The sequence below is a fragment of the Hyaena hyaena genome, unplaced genomic scaffold (genome assembly GCF_003009895.1).
Source record: "Hyaena hyaena isolate Hyena2069 unplaced genomic scaffold, ASM300989v1 scaffold_282, whole genome shotgun sequence".
Lineage (NCBI taxonomy): Eukaryota > Metazoa > Chordata > Mammalia > Carnivora > Hyaenidae > Hyaena > Hyaena hyaena.
The window spans coordinates 1,885,414-1,901,035 of NW_024080915.1; the positions used below are offsets into that span (position 1 = coordinate 1,885,414).

The 15,622-nt window shown below is 45.1% G+C and overlaps 1 protein-coding gene, 1 long non-coding RNA gene and 1 other non-coding gene across 8 annotated transcripts in view; 2 read left to right on the forward strand and 1 right to left on the reverse strand.

The window, feature by feature from the left end:
• The window catches only part of SLC22A23 (solute carrier family 22 member 23), a 183,452-nt gene that overhangs the window by 95,630 nt on the left and 72,200 nt on the right, over nt 1-15,622 (reverse strand). The window lies entirely within an intron of this gene.
• On the forward strand, nt 3,216-8,633 carry LOC120241441. Its single transcript, XR_005530882.1, has 3 exons — nt 3,216-3,270; nt 6,920-6,983; nt 8,453-8,633. It is a non-coding gene; the product is annotated as an uncharacterized LOC120241441 (long non-coding RNA).
• Nucleotides 9,926-10,031, forward strand: LOC120241454. The gene has a single exon (XR_005530885.1). It is a non-coding gene; the product is annotated as a U6 spliceosomal RNA (small nuclear RNA).

Here is a 15,622-nt window from a genome sequence, read left to right on the forward strand (position 1 = left end):
TCTGTCGAAGGGTCTCATTAGCACTTAAAGACTGGTCACATGAGGTGAAAAAGGGATTAGATGTGCCCCACCCCCCACTTGTACCCCATGTCTGCGATTGGGACTCAAATGAGCAACTAGCTTTCCTTCTGCTTATAACAGGGGAAAACCCAGGCACTGGTCCCCACAGCCTCCTCACTGAGTTGGTCACAGTTTTTTGAACGCTAAGTCCTACTATGCTGTCTCAGCTTCATCCAGAAACTTTGGCCTCTCTGCAGCTTTATAGGCAGCCCAAGTGCCTGTCACATGGAAAGTCAATCACTGGGTTCCAGCAAGGTCAAGGCCACTGAGGGTAGAGAGAAGCTGGGAGGCCTTCTGAGGTAAGTCACAATCTCTGAATCCCCACCCTTTTGGCCAAAGGTATTTTCTGGTACTGGGGTTTTCAACCTCAGTTTGAATCCTTGGTTCAATATGATGAAGTACATGACAGCAGCTCCATCTTGGATATATGCTTCCTGCTCTGGTCCTTCCCATAATGCACCTTCCACAAGATCCCAGCGTTTAAGACACAAGTCAGGCTCTGCCCAGGTCCCCTGGCCCTGGTGCTCTGCCAGAGCCATGTAGTTCTCAACTTAGGGTCCACAGATGTCTTTTAGGGATAACCATGAATATTCTGTAGTTTTACGTAAAACTGTGTGGGCACATGTGTGCGTGTGTACATGAGTGTGGGTGTGTGTGTCTGTGTATGTGAGATATGCATTTTTTTCAGGGGGAGGACGCATTGTTTTCATGAAATTCTCCAAGGGGTCTCTGACCCAAAAAACACTCAGAAGACTCAAAAGTACTGCTTTAAAAGGAGCTTTCGTTTCTGTCAAATTGGCCAAATTTCAACATAAAGTGGGTCAGAACGATTAAAAGCTGAAAAAGTCAAGGATGGGCAATTCAATCTGTAAGATTTCAGAGAAATTAAAACAAACCCTCCGATACTATAAATTATGTGAAAAGAATCCCAACAGAACAGGGACTTACTAGCTGTGAAGGGGTAAGGGCACGAGAATAGGAATCGGGAAAGGAGACCAAGAACCAGTGGAAATGAAAAATGGAAGAGGGGGGTCCCACACAGGGCTTGCCACCAATTCCAGCTGCAGAGATCTGTGGTGCTCGTCAGGTGGGCTGTACGGGCAGCCTGTCGAGGCTGTATACCAGTTCCCATTTTTACCTAAACATACTGAAAAAAAAATGTGTATACAGCACAGAGGTCCTGGCATCCCCTCTGGGACCAAATGGCTGACACGTCAGAACTGCTCAGAGTGATGAGCTAATTAAAATTCTGTGGTCTTTCCCAGAGATGGCTCTATTTTTAACCTAATACTGACTGTCACTTAAAATGTGAGGTTTACTTTTTTTTTAAGAAAATACTTTTTTGCTTTATTAATATTCCCATGAATAATTTAGCTCAGCTGATAATTCCTCCAGACTTGTTCAAGCATTTCTCCATGAGACAGATAGGGACATTCCAGATAGAAGGGAACTAATGAAAGCAGGTGAATCCTGTGTCTCACCCTGCGGGGCCCCTAATTAAAAATACAAGGACAAAAAAATTATGACAAGCAAGGACTATAATCACCAACTCCCTATAATTTTCCTCTAACCATATGTTCGAGGCACCTTCCACCTCACAAATGCTTTCCAAAAGTTCATGTGCTTATTAGAAATAATGTTCAGTTGCTTATTAGAAATAATAGTGTAGGGGAGCATGGGTAGCATAGTCTGTTAAGCATCCAACTCTTGATTTTGGCTCAGGACATGATCTCACGGTTGTGAGTTTGAGCCCTGTACTGGGCTCTATGCTGACAGCACAGAGCCTGCTTGGGATTCTCCCTCTCCCTCTCTCTCTGCCCTTCCCCTGCTTGTATGCATGCACGTGTTCTCTCTCAAAATAAATACACATAAAAAAAGAAATAATGGTGTAAACATAGGTTTAGGTTCTCAATTAGAAGCAGTTATTTTAGAGGCCCTGGCCTAGTCTACACAATCATTTTAACCCAAAGATTGCTGAGATGCTTCAGTCTTAAAATGTGTGTATGAGGAAACACTCAGTATTGCTTCAACATTAGAAGTGGTTCCCTTCCATATAGGTACTCTTTTCTTTTTTCTTTTCTTTTCTCTTTCTTTTCCCCTCCCCTCCCCTCCTCTCTCCTTTCCTTTCCTTTCCTTGAACTCACAATCCTTAGATCAAGACCTGAGATCAAGAGTCAGATGCTTAACCAACTGAGCCACCCTGGTGTCCCCATAGAGGTACATTTCCATATTCGAGAGAAAAAAATAAAAACTCATACACTGCAACCACAATTAATTGTTGTGCATTACACTTTTCTTTTAAGAGGCAAATTATATGAAAATAGATCCAATTTTATGAGGATGACTGTTAGAGAATGGATTATAGTGTACTGAACTTCACTTTACAGAACACACATTTCTATTTTTAAAAATGCCTTGGTTGGAGATTTTTTCTCCTAAACTTATTTTTTCATTAATTTTCTGTATAAAACTGAAGATGGTTAGCCACATCTAGGAATGCAAAAAAATATTTTTAAAATTGTTTTTGGCGGAGGGAATGAATTAAAGGGAAATTATTTAATGAAACAATTTAAATGCTTCAAACTAGTTTTGAAGAATCCTGAATTGGTTCTTGAGGAACTTCAGGTCTTCCCGGGGGCTGGGGGTAGGGGCAGTCCATGCAGACTTCCAAGGGCAGGTGGCCCTGGCTCTTGGTTCTGACTTTGCATTAAGCTTTCTCCACATGGGTTTAAAGAATGGAGCTCTCTCCCAAGGGACACCTGAGCTCCAGAGCAAGCGGTGTCCAGGTGGGTGGGGAGAGGGCCGTAACTGCAGAGCTGGCTGGGGTATCAGCCACCTATGTGCGTCTCAGGCTGCTCCAGTTGTGATCACAGGAAGCTACCAGGGTGTCCCAGGCCACTTACTTCCTGCAGTCAGACAAAGTGGAGCTCCTCGCTCACCTGACTGTGGGCCCATGTTCCCCACAGCTGGCTCAAACTCCAAGTTGAGCAAGCCCTACAATGACCTTGAATGTGTCTATGCTTGCCTATGCTGTCAATATTTAATGAGGAGGAAATATTGATCCTGGTTTAGTTTCAATAATTTGATTGATCTCTTGAAACTAACAAGGCCTTCAAATCCAGGACATCATGATTCATTTCTTCATACACCTGCTGAATACATACAGCTGAAGCCACTGCCCTCTGTGCTTGGTCCTCTAGCAGCTGCACGGTAAGTGCTCAGTTTTCTGAAAATATCTCCTACCTGAGACATATTTACCCATTCAGCCGCTCCGGGAATGTGGCCTTGTTCTTAGGAAATCACTTGATTTTATTTATTCTCTACGAGATACTGCAACACAAATATGAACATGTGAAAAAGTGTCTTAGAAAGTTTCTGTAACTGGTTTTCTTCTCCTTGAGCTTATGGGCATTTTATTTTGATGTTTATCTGGTGCCATGGTAACGAGATGAGTTGAGATTTACTTCCTAGACAAGGACTGCTTACAGAAATTCAATTTAGCAAGCACTTACTGAGTGCCTACTGAGGGTAGAAGATAAAATGATGAACAAGAAACTCTCTTTCCTCAAAAGGACACCCATTAGAGTGCAAAGAAGAGCTGACAAAATTTTCCCCTTAAAAAGCCAGTTGGAAAATATTTTAGGTGTTGTGGGGCCATGTAGTTTCTGTTGTACTCACCTCTGCCCCTGTCATGCAAAGGTTACCATACACTAGACATAAATGTATGAGCAGGGCTATGTTCCAATAAAACTTTATTGAATAGACACCGAAACTTGAATTTCTTATAATCTCCATGTGTCACAAAATATTAATCTTCTTCTGATGATTTACAACTTAAAAAAATGTAAACACCACTCATAGCTCACAGACCACATTAAAAAGGCAGCTGGTGAGGGGCACCTGGGTGGCTCAGTTGGTTAAGTGTCTGACTTTGGCTCAGGTCATGATCTCATGATTTGTGGGTTTGAGCCAGCTCTGTGCTAACAGCTTGGATTCTGTGTCTCCCTCTCTCTCTGTCCCTCCCCCACTTAGACTCCGTCTCTCTCTCAAAAATTAACATTAAAAATATTTTTAAAGGCAGCTGGCCAAATCTAGCTGGTGGACTATAGCTTGCAGACCCCTGGTCTGCACTTTGCCAGCTCTGTGGGGGAAGGTAAGTGCCTGGACTTCCCGAGCCTCACTTTGCTCATCTGTCAAGTGGGGATAGGAATCTTTGTCCTGTGAGTTCTAAAACTCAGATACCTAAACAGGAAAAACAGTTGTTTTCCTTCCTGGAGGGGTATTCTATTTGATGATGACAATGACACTGATAATGGCAATGACAACTAACTATCTTGCACATTTGTCTCCTATGAGGCATTGTGTTAAGTGGTACAGACTTCTACAGTATTTCATCTAATCTATGGTGCTACTGGTTTTGCGATGTGCCATTACTGAATGTACCACTAAGAAGAAAAACTGCCACAGAAGAAAAACCTCTGACACAGCATTGATTATAAGATGCGTTCTGATTTCACAAATGTTGAAATGTTATGTGTGTGTGTGTGTGTGTGTGTGTGAGGGGGAGGATGCATTTTTAGAACCATTAAGAATGGTATCTCTGGGGCACCTGGGTGGCTTAGTCGGTTAAGCGTCCGACTTTCACTTAGGTCATGATCTCACGGTTTGTGGGTTCGAGCCCTGCATCAGGCTCCGTGCTGACTGCCAGCTCAGAGCCTGGAGCCTGTTTCAAAGTCTGTGTCTCCCTCTCTCTCTGACCCTCCCCTGCTCACGCTCTCTCTCTAAAAAAAAAAAAAAAAAAAAAAAAAAAAAAAAAAAAAGAATGGTATCTCTGTTAAACCCAAAACAATCCTGTAGGATAGGTATTACCTGCCATCCCTGTTATCATCCCTAGTTTACAGATGAGGAAACTGAGGGACAGTTTCGGTCTGTCCTCAAAAATCCAGAAGTGTCAGTGGTTTATAAAACAGGCAGGTTAACCATCAACCAGGTTGAAGCTTTGCCTTAAGGGCATGAACACCTGGAACCTGGGGAACACAATCTGCTTTGAGGAGCCTTGGCACAAACAAACTTTCTCCTCAGTGAGAGGACATACCTCAGGCCAATCATGTCCCTCTGGTATTTCAAAGTAGGGTATTAGTGCAGGAAGAGGTAACGGGAAACAGGAATTCTAAAGTATTTAAGCTTTTTTAAAAGTTTATTTATTTTGAGAGAGAGAGAGAGGGAAAGTCAGAGAGAGAGGGAGAGAGAGAATCCCAAGCAGACTCTGCATGCTCAGCATGGAGTCTGAAGGGGACTTGAACTCACGAACCATGAGATCATAACCTGAGCTGAAATCAAGAGTTGGATGCTTAACCAACAGAGCCACCCAGGCATGCCCAGGAAACAGGAATTCTAAAATGCAGAGTAAAAATGACAAGGTGCTCTAACATCTAAGCTTACAGATTCCTTGTAACAGCTGTACTGGGCATCCTGTCCAGTTCATGGGCAGAGCAGGGCAGAGAAGGCCAGGGAGAGGTTTCCTATCCTTGAGCTATATTTCTTGTGGGAAAGGAATGCTTGGGGTTGAAGGCCAAGGCCAGAGACCAGCCTGCACTCTGGTGCCTACGGAATCATGTTTCCCTGGGTCTCCCACCCTCATGCCTAGGGGCTCAGGACATGCTCCAGCCTCCCGGCTCAGCGGCCACGTCAGCCACTGAGAGCCAGAAGCACAGCACAGGTGTTAGGTGCAAGCCTGTGAGTGCAGAAATTACGGAAGAATCTGGGCCAAAATTCTCTTTCAAATGCAGAATTGTTTTTCCTCTCAAAAGTTTAGCCTCAAATCTCTTTCTCCCCATTATTAATTCCTTGCCAAATATTAACAAAGTGCTTAAAATACACCCAATAGGAAGAGATTTCTCTTTTTCCTGGAAAATTCCAATTCATCACAAGCTTGCTCAACACGTAGCTTCAGTCTGAGTTGTGCACGGAGGAGGCGTCCACACAGCAGACCCGACACTGCCCTCCCCAGAAAGGTTTCTCTGCATGGCTAGCCCTTGGTTGGCGTCTGAGAACTTGGACTTCAAGAGTCCTACCATTCCTTAGTGCATGAGCATTGCTCGCTGTGGCCACACTGTTTGTGTAGACACCATGGTTTATGCTGAGTACCTGCTTTCCTTCTGAGAGTCTGGAGTTTGGTACATGCTCAGCAGAAGGTGCCTGTGTGACCAGCATCCGGGAAAAAACTTGGGTGCTGGGTCGCTAATGAGCTTCCCTGGTAGACAACGTTTTATCACGTGGTGTCACAATTCATTGCTGGAGCAGTGAGGCGCATCCTGTGTGACTCCACCGGATGGGGACTCTCAAAGGCTGCTTTCCTCTGCACTTTGCCCCATGCACTTTTTCCCTTTGCTGATTTTGCTCTGTATCCTTTTGCTAGAAGCCAAACTAGATGCCGAGATGCTGAATCCTGTGAGACCTAATGACTCTCCCGTTGACCCTGGGGCTGGTCGTAGGGATTCTTGACACAACTAACCTCAGCCAATTCACTTCAGAACACTGTCTGTCTGAAACAGTGCTGTGCCAGGCATACGAAGTGGGGGAGAGAGAGAGCCCACTTATTCTGCTGATCCTGAAGCAAAAGTACATGAGAAACCAGGTATCAGATGACCTAGTGTTCTATTCAAATGTTGACCAAGCACCCATCACATGCTCAGGGAGATATTAACCTTGTCATTTCTGTCCTTGAAATTTGCAGTGACCACGAGGATCAAGGTGATGGCAGGTGGACGTGATGTTGGCTAACACTCACCTGGTGCTTACTTCGCGCTTGCACTCTCCTGCATACTTCCGATGTTAACTCATTTGATTCTCTCAGCAGCCCCGGGAGGTGGACACGCTTATTATCTCCATCCTTCCAGAGAAAGAAGCTTGAGCTCATAAAGGTGAGGTATGGCCCCAGGCCACATAACACATACCTGCCTAGTTATTGGCAACACATCCTCTGGCTTCAGAATCTGAGTTCTTAGCTATGATGCTGCATCATCTCCTTCTCTGGACACAGAGATAAATCTGAACTAATGTAAACAAGCTTGATTTTACCTACATCTTTAACAACTATAGTTCTTATTACATTCCACCCAGCATTAACATCATTTGTATGCATGTTTTAATGCCCGTGCTAGACTCTGAGCTGTGTGGCCAGGCTCATGCGCAGGACACCTTTGGGTCTCCTGCATGGCACCGCACTTCACAGATGGTAAGCACTCAGGCAGACGGAAGAGAACCACGATTCAGGAAGAGGAAGTCAGCGCAGTCTGGAACTGTAACGATAGGTCTCAGGGAACATTGAGGGGATCTCAAAGGCAAGTTCTGAATAGCCAGAGGGGGAAACAGGAAATCCATGTGGCACCATGGACAGTATGAACAAAGAGGCGGACGGTATGGGCAAACAGGTGGACCCTGCAATGACCGGCATACAGTGGGAGCACCGAGAGAAGACTGGCTGGAATACAGGTGTGCCTTGGTAAAACTGGGTGAAACCAAACCATGGCAACCCTTAAAAGAACAGAGTTTCAAACCGACGGGCAGGCTGTGAGGAAAAGAGTGATGGTATTCCAAGGGATGGTTTGGTAGAATTCATCTGGGGGCAGAGAGATGGATGGCTTGATGGGCCAGAGCCCTGCAGCAAGGTGAGGAGGTGAGAGGCGGCTGGACCATGTGACGCCACTTAGCACGAGGTGTGGCCAGAGACCCAGACCGAAGGCAGGGAGCAGTGCCAGGTCTGCTGTGAAGACCAGCAGGGTCCGGGACAATGTCTGACAGGTGGTCCCTGACCATCTCAGTTATTCTTCCCCACTCTAACCCATCAGAATTCCAACAGATTCGGGATGGAGTTAGTAGGGGAGCTGTGTGTTTTATGAACCATTTCTAAAGAGAGAATGGATGGATCTGGTATATAATGACAGTGTCAGGAGTGTTAAAAGCAGGCGCGGGCAACTGAGTGAGTCATGGTAATACTGATTGGACAGGGGTAAGGAAGTCTAGAAAGAAAATACAGACATTCTCTATTTCACACACACAAAAAGTGTTATAGGAACAAACTTAAGAGCCATAACAAGTGAGACTTTAAATGAAAATAAGCTACAAGAAAAAAAAAAGAAAAAAATTAAAAGCAAACCCAAGAAGAAATGAATGACTGGAAAAGTTGCTTTCTCTACTACTAATCATCATTTAACATTTCCCATATGCCCAGCTTCAAATCAAACCACCCTCTGTCACAATATTGCTTATACAACTGCAGTGGAGTCCGATTAATTCTCATGATTATATCTGAGCAAATTCTGTGTTCTGAAATACAATATAAGCTCCTGACCCTCAGGAAGCTAATTGCTTTTCCACATCTCCTGCACAGTTACACATCCAGTGAAACGATTCGCTACTACGGTGACCATGCGCTATAGCAAGCTTGATCACTCGGGGAGTATCGAGGGCCAGGCGGCCAGCACCGCAGCTGTGAGTGTGACAGAGAGAGGAGCTCTGGGGAGAAACGGCTCAGTCCTACCACACAACCTATTTTCAGCATTTGTAACTTACTGCTCTGTGTACAGTCTCTCTTTCTCTAGGGAGGGGAGGTAAAGCCTCTAATGTGTACATCTGTACTGAATATACAAGGCTGGTATTAAATATGGCGGGCTAAGCAATTCTGCAAAATGGCCCCCTTCCAGTTAATTATCTTGCCTTTTACAAATATACTAGGTCACTACTGGCAAACACCAATTTCTAGTTTAATGGGGCAGAAAGAAGGGATCCAGATATAAATGTCTATCAACTGTCTCTATTCTGATTAACACATTCCCCTTAGAGGAAAGCACATGCCTCTTCTGTTTACTTGAATTTGCCTTTCAAGTAGTTGGCAAACTAGGAAATTTAATAGTAGAAACAAATTCATTTGGTGCTGTGTGTATTTCCATTCCATTTCTAGCAGGCATCAGGAAGCCTTTTCTATAGCTCATCTTTGAATACTTTATAGTTATAGATATTTCTCTGGAAAAACACATTGCATTTGGGGTAATAAAGATCCCGCAGATTTCACCAAACAATTGTGCCAGTAAGAGTACAGCAATAAATACTGACGCTGGCTTCAGAATACAAACATTTATTGTGCAATCATTTCAGGGTGGCACCCACTAGTGAGAAGCTGGACACCCAGTCTCCCTCCTCCTCCCTCTTCATTTCATGGTCTGATTTGAGCAATTCATGGAACCACTGCTGTGCGTTGGCCAAACAAGGCCAAGACCAAATCACAGTGCAAAGTGAATGCTCCCCACACTCTGCTCTGAAGTTGGCCTTTCTGAGCCAGATTTGAGCCCCTACCAGCCCTAACCCTTTCCACAGCCCCTGTGCTCATACCCCGCATCTGGTATCTGACCTGTCACCATGCACCTTCTTTCATTCTAGAATGTGCCTTCTCCCTGCCATGAAACACCTCCACCTCCAGCCCTTGTTCCCACAGGAAGGCTTTCTCAGCTCTCTGCTCATGTCCTTCTTCCCTGTTCCTGAATTTCCAATGACTTTTAACCGCCCTCCCCCCCCCGGCCCCCGGCATCAATCCTTAATTCATGCACTGCTATTACAAGCATTTTACTATCTGTTAAATACAGTTCAGTGTATTTGGGGTATTTGTTCACTGAACAAACACTATGTGGGGTCAGTTGGTCAGTGTCCCAAGCCCATTGGGACACACATTTGCACCATCCTGTAGACTGGTGGAGAGGAAAGAGACACTGATCATGCAAAACGCATAGTCAAGTGGAGCAGGGGCTCAGAGAGTGAAGGGGCTTGGGGTGTGGGGAGAGGGAGCATCTATGTAGAAAAAGGGGGTTTTGTGCCCGCAGAGGCAGCACATATACTAAAACTAGAACAATACAGGGAAGACTAGCATGGCCCCTGCACAAGATGCCAGGCAAATTCATGAAGCATTCTGGATTTTAAAAAAGGAAAAAAAAGGGGGGGGGGGCTTTTGACTTGGCTCAATGAGGAATTGGTAGAATTTGGAAATGCAAATGACGGATGGAGGGAGAAAGCATTTCAGGTACAAAGGAAGGTGTGGAGAAGAGGGTTGGGAGAAGAGTGAAGAGGGGGTCCACAGGAAGAAGAGCCCCAGGCAAGGGGATCAAAGAGCCCTCCTGAAGCCCAAAGGGCACCTCCTCCAGGAGGGCTTCCACGCTCCTGGCCAGGGCAGTTGCATGAAGTGTGCACAGACCATTTGCAGATGCCTCTTTCTCCCTCTGGTCTGAAAGCAACATGAGGGTGGGCAGGTACCCCTGTCCCTGGGTTTCCTGTGGGTCACATCCAGGGCAGCCACACGGTCACAGAGAAGTCAGGCTGTTCCTGCAAATGCTGCAGAATCAGGTGATCATGCTGTGCTCTAAAAAGACCATGGGCGCCCAGAGTCGTAGAGGCTGGGGCAGGGAAAGGGTCAGGAGACTGCTGAGACAAGCAGGACCTAACAGAGGCAGGGTAGTGGCCCTGGGAGGGAGGTGTTGATGCCTCACATCTAGGGTCTTATCTCTTCCAGAGATTGCACATTCCGAGAACGTATCAAGCCCCTCCCATGGCTTGATGGCCACTCCAAGGCCAAAAGGACATACACAGTCTGCCTGGCTGAGGACACTGCTGTCACACAGCTCCTATGAGTAGTTCCACCACAGACCAGGAAACACACCCAGAGCTGGGTGACATCGCTATGTGATCTGTTTATCTGGAAAGCATCAATGATAGCACACACTTGACATATTTGTGACTAATTCCTGCATGTCGTCAACGCTCTACAACATTCAGCACTGCTGACACCCGGACAGCCCCTGCAGGTGGGGCTGCTTGTGTCAGGTGGGTGTGCAGGGAGGTCAGAGTTCACCGCGGCCAACATAACATGGTCATCAGGTCAACATGGTCATCAGGCATGCACAAGGGGAACCTGGGCCCATGTGTCGGCAAGACTTGAGGGGCACTGACACAAAACGTTTTACAAAGCAGCCATTGCAGTCATTACTACTCAAGCAACAGGCCTCCATTTTCCTTGCAAAGCCATTATTCCCTTTACTTTTTGTACATTCCCTGACAACTCCGCTCTCTTTCAGTATTTGAGGGACATTTGATGGTTGTTCAGTTTCAGTTCTGACTCTGGTTCAGATACGGTCTGGACATAGGAACATCTCTTAACCTCCTGTAGCGTCAGATTTTTGCAGGAGGGAGGAGCTGGACTGAAGTCCGGGCCTTACGCTGCAGCTCCAGCAAGGCCTGTCTTTATAGGACAGCTTGGTCTGGGCCTCCCTGCCAGCCTGCCCCTGTATGCATTTTCTCCATGATGTAAGCCTGAGTCCTTAACGAGCTCCCTGGAGATTCTCTCCTCCACCTGGCCTGCCTCTGAGACAAGTCCCGCTCCAATGCTGAGTGTAGACAAGAGAGCAGAGCAAAGGGGCTTTAGCGTCTTCTCCCTTTCTTCTTGGTAAACATCTTATAACCTAATAGACTAGAAGCTCTCTGTAGGAAAGGCCCACTTTTTTAAAAAACATTTTTTAATTTTTGAGAGAGAGAGAGAGAGAAGAGCATGAGTGGAGGAGGGGCAGAGAGAGAGGGAGACACAGAATGCAAAGCAAGCAGGCTCCTGACTCTGAGCTGTCAGCACAGAGCCTGACACAGGGGCTTGAACCCACGAAATGCAAGATCATAACCTGAGCTGAAATTGGATTCTCAACCAAGTGAGCCACCCCAAGGGCCCACTTTCCAATGATAATCTATAAACCTTAAAGATCATCAAGTGCTCCCTGAGAAAGTTCATGGTGTGTTTCTCATTTTCAAGGACGAAATTTTTATTCCAGGCTATGGGACACTGTCAGTGAACTAAAGGGCACCGTGTGGCAAACTCAAGGCATCACACTTGCAGGGCATGAGGTGGGAGAGGGGAGGATGGACAGCATTTCTACTTGGTTTTGGAAACTTTAGCTTATGTGAAAGAGAAAGGCAAACATACCTCGTGGGAATCGGAATGCTCTCATCTTTCCTTTCCTTCAATATTAAATTTCTCCCCCGCATTCTACCCCTGCTCCCTATCACTTAGAACACAAGTTGAAAACCTAAGCCTCTGGAGTACGTGCTTGAGGCAGAAACTTAAGCAATTCAAACTGAAGTCACGCAGCTGGATGGGCTCAGATTACTGAGGACTACTCCAGCCTCCTTCTGTTCCCAGCAGAAGCGTTTCACAGGGTTCCTGCAGTTGTGTTCAGTAGGGGTGATGAGTAACTTGCAGACATTTCCCCAGTGTCAGTGATCTTAGAACAGGATCTATTTAAATCTTTGGGGTGGGGAGACAAGGGAGAGGGAAAGACAGAATGCCAGTGTGTGAGCAAGAGAAAAAGAAAAATATGAAGAACATGATGAGGGATAAGGGGGGAGAGAAGGTCAAAGATACAGAAATCCTAAATGGTAGATGTTCAAGACATGATGAATAAAAAACAGGTTCTGGGGGGCGCCTGGGTGGCTCAGTTGGTTAAGCATCGGACTCTTGGTTTCAGCTCAGGTCATAATCAAACGGTTCGTGGGTTTTGGGCTCTGTGCTGACAGTACGGAGCCTGCTTGGGATTCTGTCTCCCTCTCTCTCTCTCTCTCTCTGCCCTTCCCTGCTTGCTCTCTCTCTCTCACTCTCAAAAATAAATAAATAAACATTAAACAACAACAAAAAAAATAGAAAACAGGTTCTGGGCTGGAATAGTGCTTTTATAGGGACAATACACTAACTCTACAGGGCTAGTGGAGTGACTGGTTTTCCCATATTTGACAAGTTAAGCAGGTTTTAGAAATATTTCGGTAGAAGTTGCAAATGAACAGAAATCAGTCCAGGCAACCAGGAATGATGATGTTGACCACCACGCCTACACTAGCCTACCCCATAATGTCGGACATAGTTGGGTAAGATGTTAGCAGAAGGTCTTCCTATAAAGAATGATTTCAAACCACAATAATAAGGAATTGATGAGAAGACTATCAAGGGAGTAACTTGCATGTATGAGTTAACAGTATTTATATACACTCGAGTCCCCTAACAATGGCCTGCCAATGAAATAAATGTTTCTTGACAGTATGAGGAAACCATTTGGTATATTTATCAATATGTTACAAGGTCTTATGGAACTGGACTATTTTTGGAACTTATTTACTCATTACAAAATTCTGTATACCTGAGATCAACACTAACATTTCTTTCATGCTTGTCCTAATTCACATCAAGTAATAATAATAAAAAAATTGTATAAAAAAGCTGTTCGCAAGAACAGAAAACTGTAGTGTGTTTATATATTAGTCATGAGCTATGTCATACTACACTAATAAACAACTCTTAACAATTTTAGAGCCTTCAAATAGCATAAGTTTCTTTATGGCTCACACTACATTCCCGCTGAGGGGTTGGCAGGGGGCTCTGCTCATCACTGTCACTTGGGATGCAAGTTCAAAGATCACACTCCATCTTAAATGTTGCTGGTTGACATGCAGAGACCTAGAGGGCATCTCATGGGTAATTAAATGCTCCAGACCAGAAGGGACATGTCAATTCTGCTCATAGCTCATTGGCCACAACTAGACACACAAACCTGCCCAATCTCAAGGGAAATAGCGGCAAAAGGCACCAGGCAAACAGGCACATACTTTGTTATGTGCAGTTGAGTCTTTTAAAATGCTCCAAATACAAATCATACGCGAAGACACTGACGTGATTTCCTGGCTGCTCTGTGTCCTTAGAGAAATGGCTGATGGCTCTAGACCACTTTCTATGTCTCCTTCATCAGAGTCCTAGAACCATCACTGGGACTAATTGAAGTCCCTTGCCATGTTATGTTTATAAGGTACTGAGGCACAGCATCTTGGGGAGGTGGGAGACACCTGGCTTAGCAATGCCCACCTGGCCAATGACCACAGCACCTGTATCACAGTGCAGCCTCGGCTCTTTTTCAATTTAGGTTGGGTATAATCAACTACAGGAGAGCCACATGGGACTGACCAAGTCACCTCAGTGGTGAGGGATTTCAGGAGCATTCTTCAATGACAACATAGCAATAGCCAAACTTAAAGCCTCAGTGCCAACACCATGATAAGCAGTGTCCTGGTGAAGAGTGGGAACACTCCAGCCAGACATGTGTAACAATCCTGTTTCCACTATTTACCAGCCAAGTGACCTGCCTTTTCTGGTGCTTTATTCACCATCCATGTACAGTACCCTCCGTGACAGGGTGCACTGGCAGTGCATGGTAAGCTCTGGGTGTTGCCATTCCTATTCTTTTTCTTATCCTCAGCATATGCACCTCCCTTAAGGCATATTGCTTTCAAACTAATTTCCTACCACAACAAGCAAGTTGCATTCCTCGCAATAATTCTCTGACGCAGGTATAAGTATCCTCGCTTAACTTATGAGAAGACCAACACTGGGCCAGGTTTCAATCTGTCTGTCTGAGCCTGCATTCGTTCACTGTGGCATTCTACCTGGTTCGCCCGCCCCCATATCATGAATACATGATATTCATGTAAGGAAAATTATACAGGACATGATACCCCTCCACTTATACTTAGAACTCTCCAAAGAAGCTGTTCTGCTCAACCCAACAAATAGAAGTTAGCATTTCCTCCATTAGGCTATATTCAGTATGCCTGACAGAGTTAAGACACCCTCAGGCTCAAGCCTCAGATGCTAGAAAGGAACCAGGAAAGAAAGCATGGGGATAAAAGACAGTAAGGTGTATATCCAAACTCTGTCCCAGCCTGTAACTCAAATATTATAATAGTATTTCGATCCATGCCTTTGTAACATAGTCTATATGTTATATACATACATGACAACCTTGAACATGCATTTTGGTCCTAGTCTGAAAACTGCTACTTTTCTACCTCAACTGTAGCCATATCACATTTATTAAGGCCTGATAAGTTACCATAATCCCATTCTATTTGTCTCTGTTTGTTCTAGACTGGGAGGGTCCACCTGGGAGGCACAAGATGATCAAGGCTTCCTTTCTTAACCCAATAGCAGTACTGGTCAATAGGTAATTAAATGTTCCAGATCAGAAGAAACAGGTCATTTCTACTGGCCAGAACTAGACACAGGGAACCATGGAATTCCTTTACAGAAGAGGTTGGCACAATATATAGGCTGTGGGCCAAATTTGGCCCAATGCCCAGGGTTGTAAATAAAGTTTTATTGGACCACCCACTTGTTCATGTATCATTTACGGCTGCTTTCACTCTACAATGGCTGAGTTGAGTAGTTACACGAGAAACCATATGGCCCAAAGCATAAAATACTTACCATTTGACCGAGTACATTAAAAGTTAGCTGAGCCTTGGTCCAAGTGCTGCAGGCAGGGAAGGTGCATGGAGGAAAGGTCACTGCCAACCAAGAATGGGGTTGCACTGTTTACCATTCACTAAGCAACCCCTCAGACCAAAGTTTACAGGGGCTCATTTAACAGATCTTTGCTTACATGCCAGACACTAGGACATAACAGTGGGCAAGATAAACTCAATCTTTACCCTT